Raw genomic sequence first — 17,509 nt, 5'->3', positions numbered from 1 at the left:
CAGTGACCCTATTCATTTAGACATCATGCCAGTAATTTGAAAGGACAGACAACAATATTACGTATATATATACATTATATATATATATATACACACATATGTATATGTATGTATATATGAAACTATTGAAAGCAGCTGCCTACCAAAAAGCTTGCAAAAGGCAACCATTTTAAATTCACAGTTTAAGAAATAATTGAATGCAGTGGGAAGATTTCTTTTTATGGAAATAAAAGAAAGGCTCAAGGCAGTTACAATTTTAAAGAATAAGGAAATAATCTAAGTTGAAAAGCAGCAGTACATTGCATACATATCAGGTCTAGATAGAGGTAATCTCAGAAGTAACACGTAATTTGTAACACACAAATGTTCAAGCTGAAAAGATTCTTTAAAATTTATTTTTACATTTTTTTAAAATTTTATTTTTATTTTATTTTATTTTATTTATTATTATTAAATTTTACACATTGTTGAATACTTCGCAGCATTTGCAGAACATTGATTTTCTGCATTTATGGGTAATCTGTCTCAAGAGAAACTTTAAAATAGGATATTTGCTTGGTCAGGAGCTCTTCTATTGTTTCGCCAAAATCTCATAGGTGGTTAGAGCTATTTTAAGTATTTTAACTTCTGGTACAACCAACACAGGTAACAAAACTGACAATTTCACCAAAGAGTTTGCCCTTCAGACCATATCAGTGTCATTACCTGTATAGTATTTTGTGTGTTCAAAGGAAGGACAGATGGTTAAGTGCAGGGTTCCCTAGCCTTCCTTTGGCTGCACTTATGATGCATGGGAATTTATGATGCACCACAGCAATGTCATACTGAAGCATAGAAAAAAAAGTATTTCTGTACCACAAAATATAGAGCTCTAGATTTTATTAATAGCTTTTCACCTATGTGAAAACTTTTGCAACTTTTTGCAACAGAGTTATGTGTGTGTGTGTGTGTCTGTGTGAGTGTGGAATGGACCAGTCTGAATTGCCTCGGTTTCTGGTATTTAAAATAGGGATTGTCCTTTAAAATGCATTGAGAGTTTAGATCTGTTAGTGACTGGGAAGTTATGAAAGTATGTAAAAGAAAGACTGAACTGTTTTTTTACCTTTTTAAAAGAAAGTTGCAAATGCAAATTCAGTAGTTCCACAGTTAGTTGGTGTTGCCAGCCGGGCACTGTGGCTTTGTGGTGCTGGACCGTGGGGTGCCACTGTTGGGGAAGATGAAACAGGAAAGCCTTATAAATATGATTGCCTGACAAAAGATTTTGGGAATATGAAAACTATAAGTGACATCGAAATGAAGGCCACCTTTGAGATACCAAGTCTTAGTTACTGAACAACTGGAAAACAATGGTATGGCCGACTGAAGGTAATCCCCTCTTGATTGAACAATACCCTCTGCTTGCAGACAGGTCCAAGGGTCAGAGCAGACCCTACTAGCTCAGCAGAAGGGGTCCAAAGAGTAGTTTTTAGGAGTTAAGATGTAACACTCTGTGGTAATATAACAATTCTTATAGGCTGTATGTAAATGCTATAGGATTTGTATCTTGTATTAGATTGGCTAGTGAAAATTAGAATATTCAGTACAGAAGATGATTTATTGTATTGTAACGAGAACTTCTGTACCACTCTACTTACTCCCTTACCCGCTTACTCTCTTACTTACCTCCTCTTCGCTCACTCTTACTCCACTCTTACCTACTTGCTCTTACTTTTACACTCTTGCTCTCTTGGGCCTGCTCCGAGCTGCGGCTGGCAGCTCTAAGCAGTGCCCCTGTACCCACACCCTTTGCAATAAATCGCATGTTCCAAGATCTGACTTCAGAGATCTCTCGTCTCCGTCCGTCCCGACCGTCCGACCCACCCAAGCTCCTACATGCTGCAACCTTCCTAAAAGCGTCTTCAAAGCAAAGCCACTCGGCAGGACCACCACACACTCACACACGTGTACACGCACACACACATGGATAGCTCCTTAAAATGGGTCAATGGGAAAGAGATAGGAAAGGGTCTCTGTATAGAGTTCCACAGGAGCGATTTATTGCAGCCACACTCGTGGAGGGCTCCAAGGACAAAGACCAAGAACAATGGAAGGTCCAGGTTTAAGGAGGGGAGCAGATCGAGCATCAGGGACATCTGAGGGCACAGGGGCGGTATACAGGCGGGACTAGGGAATGGGAACCAATGGGGAAGCTCTGGGGGAGTGGTGAGGGGCAAGGGCCAATGGGGGAACCTGCAGTGAGAACTTTCTAGGACATGGGACATATGGGGTGGGAAGGCCAACGGCCAGCAAGGAAAGCAGAACTGGGATACATTAACAAAGCAAAAGCAAAGTGTCCCAGGGGAAGCCTCTTCTGTTCACCATAACCTGGGGACGACACTCTGGTCTTAGGGACTGTCCCACCAGCAGACTCTCTTTGTCCTTTGTACCACTGGCTCACCGGCCACCACAAGTTGGAATCACATAAGTAGGGCTGAAGACATCCATAAGAGATCATTTTGGATACACTCGTATGCATAATATTTTGCATTACTTTATTGATTTGATACTGAATGAGTTTGCAGAAGATAAAGCTTTTTGACACTATAGGGTCTCTGGGTGCTCTTTTACAACTTGGTCAGGGCCAGTTGACTGTGTTTTGATTGCATAAATACAGTGTCCAGAATGTACGCCACCACTTTCCACTGGAATTTTCCGATGAGAAATGTAGGAGCCCCTAATGGGTGAAAGATTGGCAAATGCTGGCAATGTTTGATGCGTAGAAATTCACTATGATCAAGCACATTGTTGGCATGATGAAGAGAACCTGAAATCATTCAGAGCTAATTCAGAGAGAAAGTCACTACTGAATGCTCCCAAGCTGATATACCCAGTAGCCTATACTAGTGGAAAATAAAAGAAGTGAGTTCAGAAAGAGAGCCAGTATAAAACACCACTTTTAATTTCCAAATTACCTCCTCCCAAAGAAGGGAAGATTAAAAGAGACGTAAAAAAGAAGAGCACTGAAAATCTGATCAGTGAGAAGTGCAAGGTTTTGCTGCTCCCTTATTTTTTTTTTTTTAGTGTGTGGTTGGAGTACTGCAATTAACAATGGCTTGGGCTCAGAAAGAGAGGCAGATATATCAACATGAGCCTGGGGCAGACAGAGATGAAGTAAGCTTTAAGCACAGGTCTTCAAAGGTGAAAAGCTAATGAATTAAAAACTGCTGCTCTTTCTGTCTTCCTGCACTGACTTGTTAATTACAGAGTTATGCATGACCTATACTTCAAGTGAAGCATGCAGAAGGAAAGTGAGTTGGTAAAGTAGGTGACAACAGTTAAAAATGCCACTAAAAATAACCCAGTCCTTTTACAATATATTATTTTCAAGTGCCTTGGGACATCATGATATATGAAAATTGCTGTGCTAATTGAAATTGCTATCTCTTCTCATAATAATTGACTTTATGAATCCCTTTTCTCCCAACTGGTAGAAAATGAAAGAGAGAAGGCAGCAGCCTCCCACTTTTTGCAGAACAAAAACCGGGAAAGATTTTGAGAGAATTCTCTGCGAATATTGTAGGAGAACATGAAATTTTGAAGAATTTATAAGCTGCATACACCCACATAATGTAGATTATTAAGATTATTTTTGATGCATAAGAATTCAAATAGGAAGAGTGGCTAAGTACAGCTCTAATGATAGAAGGGCATAATATCTGTTAGGGCATCTTTTGGGACATGTTAAGATCCTATTGTTGAGAGATGCCTCTGCCCAAATTAAGGTGCAAACAAGATCATATGCCGAAGCCAGAAATAAGTTATTTAATAGTAAATGTGAGGTAGAGAGATAGAAAGAAAAAGATAAAAGCAAAGGGTGAAGAGTGGAAGAGGGGAGAGAGTCAGATGAAGCAGAAGAGAGTCATGGCCCATACATACAGCAGCATCCTGTTGCTCCCTCTCCAGCCTAGGCTTCTCAACAGTGGGGATCCTCAAGTCATTGAAAATTGTTCATTATTTATCTATTTTAGCAAACAAAGAAATTAATGCTTGTTTTTTACACTGTTCTCTTATTCTATTAGTTAAATGATTCCCTCACCTCTAATGCTACTTAGTCCCATATTCAGTCTTTTTCTTCTTTTGAGTTGGTGTTTTTTTGTCAGTGGTTGTAATCTCCCTTCGCCTGAATTACCTTTCACCCAGTCCAAGCTGATTTCAGCACAGTTGCTGAGTTTGCTTTCCTCATGGCACATAAATCCTGTCACTATCAGTGATAAATTCTCCCTCAGCTTTGCTTTCCTCCACCTATGCCTGAGATGGACAACTGACCTTTATCTCAAGTTCCTGTCTTGGTGGTTTAACTTACAGTCCAAGTTTCAGTTAACCACAGAGGCATATTCAGGGTGGGGGGTTATGGTGATTCCAGATGCCATCTGTCCTATAACTTGAGAGGATCTTTGTCTGACCAGTAACATGTGTGTGAGCAGTTCCTTTACAGTCTACCACAGTGGTAATTTTTGCCTGGATGTGCACCCAGGATGTGCTAACTAAACCTTGCTTCCACTAGACTTGGAGTTAGAGGCAGCCTGTCCACTCCGTGCTTATCTCATGGCAAAATCCTTCTGTGGCCAAACCAGTGTTTGATAAAGGCAGCTGTGCTCTCTAAGACTTTACAGGATAGTAATTTTCAAGGTGTTTTCTTTCTGAGGTTGAGTGTGGTTGATGTTTCTTACGAGAAAATCTTCTGTGCTAGGTTCTGGGAAGGAGCAATAAAAATCAAAAAGGCCTGTGACTTAATTTGTAACCAGAGATGGAATTGGGACAGAGATATTACCCCTACTTATGTTATAAATGTGTTAGTGGTTTGAGAAACAGACATGGGAGGAAGTTACATGGAAATATGCCTAGTGATGCCTTTTCCTGGTCTTAAAATCAAGAGTCATACACAGTTAGAAGGGGAAAAGGGATTTTACCTTGGTATTTATTTTAAGGATCCTTAGGTGCACTACGTCCAGGTTATATGCATTGAAATGCACCCTGCGAAAATGTACACCCCAAAAAATCGGGTATAACATTATAGATTTTACTAATTAGCATATCTATCAAAGATTCCCCAGTGAGAGGCTCGACTGAGCCCCCCTCCCCAAGGAACCTTCCCCTGGATGGTTCTATCTTAGTTTACAGAATGTGTTCTGGAGAGCACCTTGGGGTCTGGGGCACACTGATCCCTAGCTACAAAGCTTCTAAAATGTTTAGTCTCTCAGCTTGACAAACAAGTCCAAGAATGTAGGGAAAAAGCACTAAGAATACAGAAATTGTAAAAAATGTGTAATAGGGGTATAAAATAAAAGGCAAAAAATCTTCATGGCATCACTAGGATGGACAGTTTATTACAAGATGTTTTTGAAAGGCTGTAAGATGAGCTTGTTGACATTTACTAATTTTTTAAAACAACACCCACAACTAATTTCTTCATTTTATCTCCATCAGTTTTCTTTCCCCCTCCCCTCCGCCCCATTTCCTTTTGTCTTCTTTTTTCTCAGCCACTAAAACTTGCCAATTCAAATATTGTGGTCAGAGCTTGTTTGCTTGAAGAAAGGATCATATGTGCAAATATTTGCATGCTTTCTTTTAGATATTTCAGTGACAAAACTGGTAATAAAATCAACTCTCCATAACACTAATTCTATTTGAACTGAATAATGAAAGCTTCTAACTTCCTCTACAAACCTTATTTTTCTACATGTGAACATGTAAAACATCATGGCACATCCTGGCACAAGTGTAGGTATTTGTCTGTAGACAAGAAGCAGTATTTGTAAGACATAAAACGTGAAGAAAGGGTCTAATATATATGTATATATATATATATATGTGTATATATATATATATATATTTATGTATAAATTTAAGTTATGTTGTGCTAACGTATTTTTGTGATAGGTAAAGCTTTAACAGTAGGTTAAGTGCTCATTTCACATGAAATGGCATGGACTTTTGTGATTGTCATACTGGTTTCTGCACACATGTATTTAAAATAAATCGCATGGTTTAAACTTTAATTTCTAATTTATTTTTGTGAGAGTTTTCAAGTAGCCATTACTTGATCTTTAGAAAAATAACGTACATTCGTTAGTAATTCTCTGTCCAATTCCCAGTTCTAAAAAAGTTATCTGAATATATGACAAAATATTATTTAAAAACATTTCAGGATGTCATGGGTTAGCATAGCTACGGAAGTGATTTTCTTGCAAAGAGGTGCTTACAGCTTCCTCTATGACCTGACAGAACCTATCAACTGGGTAGTTTGAATATTGGCAACTTTCTAAGCCACTTAAGGAGCTTGACACGCCTCTGTGATCCACATTTAAGAATAAACAAACCCCGGGAAAGCTCTCTCTTGCATCTGGCGTTGGGACAGGTAACTGGGGGGGAGCCCATGCAGCCCAGTGGGGCTGGGCCAGGCCCTGCTCAGCCTGGGCCGGGCCAGGACACAGCCATCCTGGAGCCGTGCGGACCTCTTCCATCTGCACCCCGCCTGCCCCAGCACTGTTACATGCAGATGGCACGGCTCCACACCCTCCCCTCCAGTGCGGCCAGAGATTCAGCTGAAGCTGCCCTGCTGCCTGGCAAAGATCATGTGACCAACAGAGAGAAGCTAACTCCAGCTGCAGGGCCAGGTGAGATTAACCCTTTTAGTGCTGTAAGTTTGCTCCAGAACAGATGAATCCTGCTGACATCAATCCTCTTCCGAGTCTGAGGAAGAAGGAAGGTGAAGAAAACACCAGAGAGACACCAAAGTCAGTAAAGAAGGAAGAGCTGAAACCTGAGGGAGAAGAAAGAGGAGATGCTTAGAAGCTGAAATTCTGTTGTAAAGCTATGGTGGTGATGGACTGTGATATATCAGAGTACTCATTGTAATTTCTTGAAAGCATGGGGGGTGGAGCATTCAAACTGTACTTGTGAGCCAAAGCACCTGTGCTGGAATAAGCAAATGCTGAAGCAGCTGTAATTTGATGAGAAGTTTGAACAGGGAGAGATGGAAGTGATGAGGACTCTTGCTCCGAATTGGAAGGAGAAGACCTCTGATCCTAGAGATGAAGATGCTCCCAGAGATAGGTGAAGAGAACCTTTGTTTCTGAACAGCTCATCCTTAAAATGGTACCCCAGTAGCCCAAGACTGGACCCTCGAAAGCAGTTGTGGGGAATGCTGTAAGTTGGGGGAAGGGACTTTCACATGCAAGCAGAGAACCAGCCTGGGCAGCTGTCTAGCTCTGGTACTGAAGCCATGAGAGAACTTCTTGTGGAGATGTCTCCATAGCATGAGCAAGAGAGACTCCTCTCCCTAAGTGAACTGAAAAAGGTTATTATAGAAGTGGTAAACAGACTGAACATCTCAAGGGTTGTCAGTGGGAGAAGAGAGAAAGGTGGGGGGAGAAGAAGTGTTCTGAAGGTTTGGACTGAATATTTTTTCCTTTCTTTTAAGTCTGTTAATAAAGTTCTTTATATTCTTTTAAGTTTTGTGCCTGCTTTGCTTTCTCCTAATTCTTATCTCACGGAAGGTAAATAAGTAAGTAATGAATATTTTGGACCAAAACCACTACACGGGAGTTTTTGAAAACCTAGTTTAGATTCTGGACAGCCATTCACCAGCTTTATGGTTCAGATACCTTCATTCATCAGAAAGAATGATGAGCCATTTACTAATTCATCTGGCAATATATTAGCAATTGCCTGGGTTGGTAATTAAATAAAGATAATAATAAAACATGATAATGTATTATCAGAGAAAGAGTTCCATAGGTGTGAAGAAAATAATTTTAGATTCCAAAGCTCTGGGAGAATGCATATCCATTCTGCTTCTGTTGTTTTGATTTAGAAGACAAGGGAATAAAAACATGAGCAAGTAAGGAGGCTTCACACAATTAGGGCAGCAGTACATTAGCAAAAGATCAATTTAAGTGTGAATTTATTGAGTAAATTTAGAGTAAATTATGAAAAATGCTAAACTGTTTGAAGTACCCCGAAGAGTTATATCTGGAGAATCATCCAGATAAGCATGGAGGTCCTCTGGACAATTAAATGAAATTAGATGGTTATGTCAAGACATACAGGATTCATGCTTTTTTTATTAGGGAAAGAGCGAAAGTATTTTTTCACCTGTATCCAGCTCAATCATGTATTTTATGATGAACTTTTAATTACCTTTTCAGTAACCTGATACTCCAGCAGTACAGGAAAAGAGAGATAGTTTTAAAAATCTTTAGAAATATGAGGTCTGGTGACTTGCCTGACCTCAGATCATGTCTAATGATAAGTTGTATGATGTCTCGGTTTGAGACAAATTATGAGGAAACCCCCAAAATGAATGGGTCCTCTAATGGAAGACCTCTCCCACCAGGTTTGGAAAGAAATTCCAGGAGAAAAGTGAAAAAAACCTATTTATTTAACAAGCAGCATGTATGCAGGCATGAGAGGGAAGAAAAAAAAGAATAATGTTAAATAATAAAACCTCTCACAGTGCAAAAAAACCTGATTAGATTCAGAGTCCTTTCTGTAGGTGTGGCTCTGCTCTCTCTGGAGCTGGGGTGTGGTGTGGGCCTCTCCAGGCCACAGTGTGGGGCCTCCCAGTCACGTTCTGGTATTGCAGAACAGTTCCAGAAGAAAAAAGAAGCCACAGTCCCAGGAAAACTCCTTGCTTCAGCTAAAGAACAAGAAGCTAGCTAAAAAGCAAAAGAATGCACCTCTCTGCCCTGCTGCAAAGCCGAGAGCTGGGGAGAGAAACTGAGGGAGTTATCTGTGTTTTTTACACAGGTGTCGCGGGTTTGGTTTGTAACTGGGCGGAAACATCAATTTAGTGTAGTGGTTTGGTCTAAAATACTCATTACTGTTTATCTTCTGTGAGATAAGAATTAGGAGAAATGCAAAGCAGGCACCAAACTTGAAAGAATATAAAGAACTTTATTAACAGACCTAAAAGAAGAAAAAAAAGAAAAATATTATACCACCTTCAGAACTCTCCTCCTCCCCCCACCTTCCTCCCTTCTCCCACTGACAATGTAAAAAGACAACCCTTGAGATGTTCAGTCTGTTTACCACTTCCATAATAACCTTGTTCAGTCCATTTAGAAAGAGAAGTCTCTTCTTGCTCGTGCCATGAAAAATTATCACAACGAGACAGCCGCCCACTTCCAAATATTGTTCAGTCCATTTAGGAAGAGGAGTCTCTCTGCCTGCATGTGAGTCCCTTCCCCCGACTTGCAGCTTTTCCCGCAACTGCTTTCGAGGGTCCACTCTTGAAGTTTTTTGGGGTACAATTTTAAGGTTGAGCTGTTCAGAAACAAAAACAGAGGCCCTCCTCCTTCCCTGGGAGCAAAGGGTCCTCCTCATCTTCATCGTTAGGACTATCTCTGGGAGCATCTCTAGGAACTGAGGTTTTCTCCTTTCCCATGTGGAGCAAAAGTCCTCATCTGGTCCATCTCTCCCTGTCCAAACTTCTCATGAAATTACAGCTGCCTCAGCATCTGCCTATCTCAGCGCAGGTGCTTTTGCTCATGAGTTGAACACTCCACCCCCCATATCCTCATGAAATTACAACAGGATACTCTGATATATCATAGCTTCACAACAGAATTTCAGCTTTAAGCATCTCCTCTCTCTCTTCCCTCAGGTTTTCAGCTCTTCACAGCACTAAAAGGGTTAATCTCACCTCAGCCTTGCAGCTGGAATCTTTCTTATCGCAGTGGAGAAGGGGGGAGAGCCGAGCCGCTCCGGCTGCCCACGGCAAGGCAGTGGGGGGGGGGTTCCACGGCTGGAACAGGTCCATCGGCTCCAGGATGGCCGTGGCCCGGCCCGGCCTGGCCCGAGCAGGGCCTGGCCGGGCCCGCTGGCCCCCACTCGGGGCCCGCAGCCACCTGTCCCAGCACTGGAAACGAGAGAGAGCTTGGAGGGGGAGTTTGCCTATTCTTAAGTGTGGATCACAGAGGCGGTCACAACTTTAAGTGGCTTAGAGAATTGTCCATATTTAAACTGGCCAGCTGATAGGTTCTGTCAGGTCACAGAGGAAGCTGTAAGCACCCCTTAGCAAGGACATCGCTTCCAGGACTATGCTTGCTAAACTATGACAACAGGCCGCGAAAAGAATTCCACCGCCTTCCCCCCCCCCTTCCAGAGCTACCTTTAAAGGCACAGAACTCATGTCTGGCATAGGGCAGACGAGAGGGGATACAGCATCAAAAAGTCACCCCAAGACATGTGATAATGGTTGCAAAGAGGTTTGCAATATGGGTTCTCAGCTCTCACTTTCTGGCGATTCCTATTTTACATCCTCTATTCTCTACAACTTGTAAGGATTGAAAATGAGGGAGGTAAGAATAGTTTTTGGAGTTCTGAAGAATAGATTTCCTACTTGACTTAAATTTACCCAAGTTAACATAGTGTTATTACTTAAATTTCCTTAAATAATTAAATCTACTTATATTTACTTAAATTAATATTGAAAAAATATGTGGCATAATGTGGCTATGCTGTGTCTCTGAATATTGTGATCGGACAGGGCAGGAATGATAGGAAGAATTTTCCATATATTTTGAAGCTTGGAAAATAAGGCTGCTCCACAGGGAGCAGGGTTTATGGGCAATAAAAGAAACTTTACTGAGAAAATTAGAATCACCATCAGAGGAGACGCAAGTGTTTTGAAATAAATTCACCTATGAAATAAATGCTAGTGCAAAGGATATTTACTTTAAACCTAACATAATTTCATACCCTTTGTCTGAGCTAGTATTAGAACTAGTCATCTTTAGCCTTAGGATCTTATGCCTTGAACTTTTGCAGAGATAGATTGCTGCTTCATCCTTTCCAGCTGAGGAGAATCAGTATTCAGAAGTATAAGGTTATCATTGTCTATTTTTAAACACTTAACCTTGTTTCTTGGCAGCTTTTCCTTTATGAAGTGCATTAATCCTATAGACTTGTGCATTTACAGGTTTGCACATACAAAATACTGTGAAATGTCATGTCAAGGATTAAGTTATCCTTGTCATCATCATCAACGTCATCATCATCATCTAGTTGCTAATAATAGATTTCCACAAAACTGTTCATAACCTTTAAAATATAATTCTGCTTAAAGTTTACTATTAAATTTCTTCACATTATTTTCTTCAAAAATTAAATAAAAAGTGATAGATGTATATAATACTTTCTTTAGGAATTACAGAGTTAAAGCTTCAGAGAAGCTAAAGAAAAAAGCCAGCAGCTCTTAACAGGCCCTTGGTACTACTGTGGGAGAGCTGTAAATTTCCACTGATTGATATTGTGAGATCATTTGGGTTTTCTGCCTTTTTTTTATTGCAAATCCCTGTAGTTTTGCTACAAGTTTAAGGCTCCCAATTGATGTGTCATGTCTTCATTGATCAATGAAGATCACTCCAAAGATTTAAGAACAAACCCTGTAAAATGGTTTCCTAGTTAACTCAAGGTGGAGTTCATATTCCCTGGTGATCTCAGATTTGAAAGATCTTTCTACAACGTTTTTGGTGGCCCTCTAGGTGCATTACATCTTGTTTGAAAAATTAAATATGTCTGGGCTGGTATACATATCCTTTCTTATCTGAAAGCAGGAGTGATAAAATTACCTTATACTTCCAGTATAAGCTTTGCAAGATTTCAGAGATTGAATTATTTTCTTTGCTGGGCTTGGCTGTCTTAAAATCTTGGAGAGAGGTACTATCTAAAAGGCAAATAAGTTCTCAGTCATTTGTGTTCTCTCTCAAAATATAAAAATAAGTGGCAGCTGATTCTAGCATCCTCTCTTTGACCCTCATGTTAGGATGGAGGGTTGCATCTCTTTAGATAAAATACAAGCACACTTATTTTTAGGCTAAACCAAATGCATTTCAGAGATATTTGAGAGAGAGATTGAGAGCGAGAGAGAGAGGAAGAGGGAGTGAGCTGAATACCTCAGAAAGTTTTATTTTACTTAGAAAAATAGGAACTGCCTTGGAACACCACTACATTTGTGGAAAAATAATATGCTGGGTTAGTTCCTGAGGTGGCAGATAGTTCTCATTTACTTCACGTGGACTCAGGGACTTTTATGTTTGGGGAAAAATTACACACACCCGCATCAACATTAGGAAAGTTTTGTTCTACTTCTAGGAAAGGAAAAAGCTGGAAACTTACATCCTGTGTTAGCCCTTTGGTACCATTTGAACATGGAAGATTGTACTGCAAATCCTATGCTTGTACTGTGTGAACAGCACTGTTAATTGTGCTAGGATTTCTGCAAACATTATAAACTATCATGAATAATTCTGTTGACATTTTTTTCTTTGAGAGTCACATGAAAGGGAGACCACAAGGGCTGTTAAAACTATTCCAGTGATGAAGAATCTGAATTTACTTTTCAAAACTTACTGAGCAACAACTATAGAAAAAGAAATAGCATGACTAAATCTTAATTATTTTAAATCACATAGGGCTCTTTACCAACAACTTGTGACATACATGCCTAAAGAGTATACTATTCACGTGATAAATAAGTGTGATATACTCTAGGCATCAGTGAGAATGTACAAATGCCATTTGAAAATTAAAGTGAATTGAAGAACCTTATTTAAAAAAAAAAGCTCTTGTTGCACAGGAGATCTGAGGATTTTTTTTGTGTATTGTAGATTGGGCATGTAATACAACACTAAATCTGTTTGCATATAATGAGCTACGGACTGCATTTTCTTATTAAGAGACCGCATCGGATAGAAGGAAAGCCATTCCTGCAGATCACTATAGTTCACATCTAGCTGTTTTCTCAGCAGCCAAGATTTTATGGAGCCCTTGGTGAAAGTAACACTTGGGATTTCATACATATAGCCTTAAATAATTCCTCTAGGAATTGATTGAAGTGGCTTTGCAAAGGAAGTATAACCTGTTTTGTAGACACCTATGTGTTTAAGCAGAGAAGTGTATGGTTTTGCATGACAACTTCTTGTGAATGTTCAGTTATTTTCTATTCTTCAGAAGTTAATTGCTGTCATCTACATATATTTGGCAAGAGTTTGCTCCAGATTATTTTCAGCCTATTGCCTATCACACTGACTATTACTTTCTTACTAAATTACATTTTCTAGACCTGTCTGTTGCCATCTCTTGACCATGAACTTGTTGTAGATTATTTAGTACAGCAGGGTTCCACCTCAGGATTAGGATGTTGGCATGATGTGGTATTAAAAGTACTTCAATAGTAAAAACAACCGTAAATTAATGGAAAAAACCCAGTAAAACAATGGCAAAAAAATCATATTATGGATTAAAAAAAAAAAAGTTTATTACTATCAGAAGGTCACGGGATCCTAGAAATCAAGCTGGAGGAGGCCCAAGAATCTTATCTGTTCCAGCCTCCTGTTCTAAACAGTTGAGCCATATTGGGCATGACTTTTCAATATATCTGAATAGGTTCTGAATTTGGGAAATTTTCAGAAATTTCTAATCCCAAAATAGGTTACCATTTTAATAGACCAAAATGCCTTGAATATCTGAGGGAAAATTTCCAGTCTTTTTAATAAAATGGCTATAATTATTAAAAAAACAGAAGTAGTATTCAAATGTTGGGGTTTCTGTTCAAGCCAATAATTCTCCATGTGGTAGAAAAACAAATAGTTGTGTGGTATATGTTATTCTTAAATTTAGAGGTGTGCAAAAAGTACCACTTTTTCTGACGTAATTGCTGTATGTTCAAAGGCAATTAAAGAAAACCAAAAGATGCTGTATTCACAAAAGCATTAAGAGCTTCATAGGTTCCAGGTATCTCAAACTGAAAATAAACGTGTTAATTTTTGAGAGTGTTTTTGCAAAATGCATTGTCTCACATGCACATACATATGTGTGTGTGCACACACTCTCCCCTCTCACTCACTTATGTCTCAGCATTGTAGCTGATTTGTGCTTTTGGTCCTATGTGTAACCTTTACCGCTGTGACAGTGATTGAACTTTATCAAATGCCTCTGGTGACTTGAACTGTCAGAAAGCAACAAGAGTGACTGATGCTTTCCTTGGCCTCACCTTCTGGGAGGAAAAATCCACCTCCTGAAACCATTTCCAAACCTGAGGCTTGCTAAGGTGTCAAAAGCTTACTTGGAAAGCAAATCAAAAAGAGAAAGTGAATAGTAAAAAAACCCAGTGTATTGAATACTTTTTTTCAAAGAAGAGAATGCAGCTTTGTAGGAGTTTATAAGCTGCCTCTTACATGAGAAACCCCCATGTGATTTGTCATTACACTGCATTTAGACAATTAAAGACAGTTATTTCAATCTACTGTTTGGCAAATGTTCTGTAAAACAAACTTACAGGTTTAAGGATAAATATCACCTAATAAGCACACTAGCAAATACTGAGTCTTATAATTGTGACTGACCTGTAGAACAGTTAACTGCAGGGGAAAATATATATTTCCCCAAACCGAAACGTTTCAGATCAGAATTTAAAATTATCTCGCTCCTTAAGCCACAGTCAAATCTCCAATCACTCTGGTAGCTGGAGATTTGAACATGATTCCAAACGTTGCATCTAGGTTGTTTTTGATCTTTCTGGTTTTTGCACAGAGAACTAGCTTTTTATTCCTTCAATTAAGAAGCTGAAACTGCAGAAACTTTTGCTACCCAGCACTTAAAAGCTAGCATCTGGCGGTCTCTCCCTCAGAGTGCCTCCTATGCTGTATCAGTATCTGCTGTGACCCTGTATTTGTTCCCCTTCACTTTCTGACCCATTATACTCCATGCCTACAGAAAGGGTTTGTCTTCAGCCTGATTTCAGCAATAGAGATCCTTAGAGAAACCAGGTAAAAGAATGTTTGAAACCAATTTTAAAGCCCTGGGACTTTAAAAAGAGGATTTTAATCAAAAATACTGTAATTTTAAGTCTGTTTATGCCTTGTGTAAAGTAGTAATTCATACCCTAGAAGAATGTGGACATTTTTCTTTAATGGGCAGGAAAATGGTCTGTGAAAGATGAGAAAACCTAAGTCTTAGGGGTAGATGTTTAAAAGCATGTCCTTATGAGAATATTAAAAACAAACACACAAAAGCTTCATTACAAGAAACACTTGTAGTTATGAGGCAGGTTGCAATGATTATCTATGTGTGTATGCATGAACAAACACACTTTAAGTCATTGTGGAACAGACAAGACTCATTTTAGTGCAAAGACCTGGAAATTAGGGAATGAAACCCTTTCATAATCCAAAACATGTCTCTTAGGCTAGATACTAGATCAGTGAGGAACAAATAGAAAGCATCATTGAAAGGCAGAGGTTACATTTCCAGGAATGTAGAGACTTAGGAATTACTACTGCAAATCAGGTGAGTTCCTAAATTAGTGTAGTTTCTGTAACTCAGAGCAACTAATGCAAAGTGCTTTAGCAGAGGTATGTCTACTAAGAAAAGCTGTGCCTGAAGCATGAAGGCTGATCTTTCCACATTTTTATTCTTACAAGGAAGGAGAAATTCTTTCTTACCATTAATTTCATGTCCAGATTTCTCCATGCCTCAGCTGATTAGAGGATGAAGGAATGTTAAATAGAGTTTTCTCTAGCTGCAGTTTCTGATTACTGAAGAATGACCTCTGTGTTTGTGTTCTGTCCTTGCTCCTTACGTGGCATACAGAAACTGCTTTAAAAAAGGGCACTTATACTCCCTAAAAAAGGATGTTTAACATAGGACATTAGCTGGAGTTCTAGAAGTGGTCTCAATACATTATCTGAGACAGGGTACCCTGGAAACCTCGGATCAGCTGTTTAGCTTGTCTGGGTCTGTATGTCATTTCTAAACTGATGGTAGTGTCATTGACACAGAATACTTGGAAAAATATTATGAGACTCAGTTAACTAAATATTAAAGAATTTGCACAGTCATTTTTCACAAGACCTAACTGACAATAAATGAATGCTTATTTGTACATGATACTGAGCACTCTACCTCTGCCCTTGTGAGACCCCACCCTGGAGTGCTTTGTCCTGCTGTGAAGGCCCCAACAAAAGGAGAATGTGGACATGCCTGAGCAAGAGGAAGCCACAAAAATGATTAGAAGCTGGTGCACCTCACCTATTAAGACGGGCTGTGAGAGTGGAGGATGTTCAGCCTGGAGAAGAGAAAGCTCCGGGGAGACCTCATTGTGGTCTTCTGGTACTTACAGGGAACTTTTAAAAAAGAGGGAGAATGACTTTTTACACAGGATAAGGGGGAACACTTTTAAATATAACTAGATGTATAGATTAGATTTAGAGAAAAGTTTCTTTACCCATAGGTTAGTGAGGAGCTAGAAGAGGTTACCCAGAGAAATTGTTAATGCCCCATCCCTGGAAGTCTTCAAAGCCAGATTGGATGGGGGCTCTGAGCAACCTGGTCTAATGAGTGGCATCTGTGTCCATGGCAGGGGGTTTTGAACCAGATGATCTTTCCGGTTCCTTTCAACCCAAGTTGTTCCATGGTTCTATGATTTGTTATGCTAGGTGAAATTGCCACAGCAACAGAAAATTTTAGGGGCAAGATTTTGGTCAAAAAGGGCATGAGTTGCATGACTACATGTTCCTCTAAGATCTGCTTTGCATATAGAAAGGCATATCATCTTTTCGCCCAAACTCCTTTTCAGACCCGTAGTGATAAATTTTCTCTGTTTTCCAGCCATTCATATACCAAGTTCCTGATGACCCATTAGACTTCAGCCCAACTAACAACTACAAATATCGTTCTGTATGAGGAATTAGGGTGAATATTTTACCCTCCCTGTCAACAGGACAAAAAAGAAATGTTAATACTGAGTAAAAAAAAGGGAAACCCAAATTACTTTTTCACTTTTAAATTAATATATAGTTATTTCATATATATGGAACATATATGGCCATATATAAATGATATATATTAAAAATATATATAAAAACCACATATAATTCATATGTATTGCTATTTCAGAGAACACAATGTGAGGGTATTGGAGAGTGAAAGAAGAGATAAAATCAGTAACATTAAGAACTGGATTTCTGGAAAAGTAGGGTATATCTGCATGAAAAATGGAATAAATTTCAATTCACACCACTGTGTATTATTCTATTCTGCTGAACATATTCCTGGGACTGACAGGAGAGAAGACAGCAAGGAATAATATGGCTACTCCACTCATTACATGTAAAACCCCTTCCCAGGCACTGCAGAGATTACTGTTTCTGTTTCATTCTCCTTGCCTTAATTGCGCCTTTCATATTTTGTGGCAGGATGTCTTGACGTTTAAGCCAGATAAACTTGCAGCCATTACTTCCCAGCCCTATTTTTAATCCTTCTAACAATGGCTTTAAGTTTCCCAGACCAAACTTCCAACTTCTTATGTATAAGTACTGTGCTCAGTTTAAGATTAAAAATACTTGTCTTTCCATTTGCTCTCCAGGACATAGTGAAACTAACTTAATGTTAGTCTTCTGTCTCTGTGATGGAAGTTTATATGACTTTTCAGGGCTTTTGCCTTCCTTCCCAGGACTATTGATCA

The 17,509-nt window shown here is 39.3% G+C and overlaps 1 long non-coding RNA gene across 2 annotated transcripts in view; it reads right to left on the bottom strand.

Annotated features, from left to right (window-relative positions):
• Positions 1-17,509, bottom strand: part of LOC109145494 — a 46,592-nt gene that overhangs the window by 2,909 nt on the left and 26,174 nt on the right. For both annotated transcript variants that reach the window (XR_002046882.3, XR_002046881.3), the window contains exon 3: positions 1,103-1,204. This is a non-coding gene — a long non-coding RNA (uncharacterized LOC109145494). The remainder of the gene's footprint in view (positions 1-1,102; positions 1,205-17,509) is intronic.

The sequence above is a fragment of the Corvus cornix genome, chromosome Z (assembly GCF_000738735.6).
Source record: "Corvus cornix cornix isolate S_Up_H32 chromosome Z, ASM73873v5, whole genome shotgun sequence".
NCBI classification, from domain to species: domain Eukaryota; kingdom Metazoa; phylum Chordata; class Aves; order Passeriformes; family Corvidae; genus Corvus; species Corvus cornix.
The sequence above is the reverse complement of the archived record's forward strand: the minus strand, read 5'-3'. Positions and strand labels throughout refer to the sequence as shown.